We start from the raw sequence: 2,713 nt of genomic DNA, 5'->3' as shown, positions 1-2,713 counted from the left end.
AATAATACATTAGGCTGACTAAAAAGCAAGATGACTCCAAGTGAGATCCCTCCCTGGACTGGCTGCTAACCCTATCTCAAAAGTACCTTAGGGCCCAAATGATGAGCTGGAGCACAACACCAGCATGGTCAAAAGGGCCAAACAAGTTAATGGGCACCTCTACATCATGATTTGTCAATATTCATGTTGATCATGACAAAACAATCAAATCTCAGTTTTGGACTAGCATAAACATTATTTACCTAGTAAGCAGTGATTGAAGTTCTTGCCTAGGGTACATGATACAAAAATAGGTTGCAAATTCCCCCAAAATTATTGCTCAGATTTTTTTAGTCTAAAGCAGTACAAAATGGTTTCTTTCACACAAGTACAAGCTTTGCACTGTTTCTCAAAAATTAATTGTATCTCCAATGGTAGCCTCCATTTAAGAGGTTTAAAAATATACCATTCCTATGTGAGAGCCAAGGGAAGTGGTACACAAGACACCCTCTACCCTGGGATAGAAAACACTCTAGAACCCAGTGGGTGTGAGCACATTCAAGTCGCGTGGTTTGAGATTATGGGTCCAAGGTGGTGGTTTCTTCATTTCTGTCACTGGGATGTCCATCTGGGGTGGCTTGAAGGTTGCTGGATCTTCAGCCATTCGGGTGGCCTGGGCACAGATCAGCTCCATGGGAGAGGGCTTCTGGGCTCCTTTGTAGGCCTGGACAGCAAAACTTCCAGAATTAGGCTTCTGGAGGGGTCTTGGTTCAAAGACGTTCCATTTATCTAATGAAGTTCAAGTCTTATCCCCACTTCCAGGATCCATGGTGGTAGGATTTGGGCCCGTTAAGGCTGTGGAGGAACCAGATGTGAACCAGCCTCTGGACTTCTGCTTTGGGGAAGAATGAGGGGTGCTGCTTGGGCTGGACTGGGTGGATGCAGGGTGCTTCTCTTCTTTTGTTGTCTCTCCACTCTGTAGCTTTAGTTTATGGAGTGCTTCTGCCACTCAAAGGTACTTGGTCTCTTTGGTGGTAAGGCCCTTGTGCATTGTGTAGCTAGCATCTCTCAGCCCTGCCTGTTGCTCAAAATGCTGAATGCTCTCCTGGGTCTCTTTTGTGATCAGAGAACTCATGATGACATAGGTAGCTTTAGACTTCACCACTGGGACCTTGTCTGTACTGTCAGCAGTTGTTGCAAGGGTCATGGCAGTGGGGAATACACTGGCCTCTCCTTCCTCCGCCTTAGTGAGGTGCTGGTACTTGTGCTCTGGAATCACTGGTTTCCAGGGGATGCTGCCCATGTTCGATGGAGGAGGAGTCATGGGTACAGGGTTCTCCAGGGCATCACCATAGCTGAATGCCTGGTGGCACATCCCAATGGGCAGGGAGATCTTGCCTAGAGGCCCACTGGGCGCAAGACCAGGCACTTCTGGTGTCTTGAAGCCATTGAAAAACTGGGATCCAGGTGGTTTTTCTGTAAAGAATTTGGAGATTAGTCCCTGTCACCACAGTGAAATGATATCACGACTATCCTGACAGATGTTAATGATGAACATTGTCCAGCTGCTGCAAATTAGCAAAGCTGTCCAGGAAGAGTCCATCCAGAGGTTCTGTTCTTCCGCTGCCACCAAGATGCCTGCGGTCCAAACTCTGACACTAAAGTGGCTCTGATGACCCACATATCTCGAGGGGTTGTGGCATAGTCCAGACCCAAGCCATCATGAAAGTGGCGGCTACACTGTAGCTAGCACCATGATCTGGGAAGCATAAGCTCAGCAATTATTTTTATTCTTTTGGTACCAGGGATCGAACTCGGGTCCTTGAGTTTTCAAGACAGGTGGCATAACCACTGAGCTAAATCCCGGCCCAATGATTTTTAAAATATGCAACCAAATGAACAGGCAACAAAAGCACAACATAAACAAGTGAGATAAAATCAAATTAAAAGATTGCTGTAGAATGAAGAAAGCAGTTAACAAAGGAAAAGGCAAATAATGGGATGGAAAGAAATATTTGCAAATCATATCTCTAATAAGAGGTTAATGCCCAAAATATTTAAGTGACTCATACAGTTCAGAACAAAAACAACAAGCCAAAAAGCACAAATCTAATTTTAAAAATTAATAAAGGATCTGGATCAACATTTTTTCCAACAAAGAATATGTATGGCAAACAGGCTGACAGGTATATGAAAAGCTGCTCAATATCAGTGGTTATCAGGCAAGTGCAAATCCAACCCATAATGGGATATCACCTCACTCTTTTTAGGATGAGTATTACCAAAATGAGAAAAGAAAGATAGCAAATGTTGGTAATGATGTGGAGAAAATAGAAGCTTGTTCATTGATTGGGATGCAATTGATACAGCCATTAGCAACAATACTATGGAGGTTCCTTAAAAAGTTAAAAACAGAATTCCTTATGATCCAGGGAAATAAACTCCAAGGAAAAAAATCAATCTCAAAATATTTGTATTCCCCTGGTCACTGAAATATTAATCACAATAGCCAAGATATGAAAACAACCTAAACCTATTGATGGAGTAGAATAAAACATTGTGAAATTCTGCCATTTGTGAGAACATGAATAAATCTGCAAAATATCATGCTAAATAAATGAAATAGGTCTGACATGACATGGAAATAACAGTATTGCATAATCTCACATATATAACTTTAAAAAGTAAAATTCATAGAAAAAAATGAAAAGGTGATCACTAGAGGTCAAGGATT

At 42.2% G+C, this 2,713-nt stretch overlaps 1 pseudogene; it reads right to left on the bottom strand.

Annotated features, from left to right (window-relative positions):
- Window positions 1-511: 511 nt before the first annotated feature.
- Window positions 512-1,408, bottom strand: LOC101701881 (putative monooxygenase p33MONOX pseudogene; annotated as a pseudogene).
- Window positions 1,409-2,713: the final 1,305 nt, after the last annotated feature.

Source organism: Heterocephalus glaber, unplaced genomic scaffold, assembly GCF_053883595.1.
Source record: "Heterocephalus glaber isolate CG9 unplaced genomic scaffold, H.glaber_assembly_v1.0 deba00000122, whole genome shotgun sequence".
NCBI lineage: Eukaryota > Metazoa > Chordata > Mammalia > Rodentia > Bathyergidae > Heterocephalus > Heterocephalus glaber.
The sequence above is the reverse complement of the archived record's forward strand: the minus strand, read 5'-3'. Positions and strand labels throughout refer to the sequence as shown.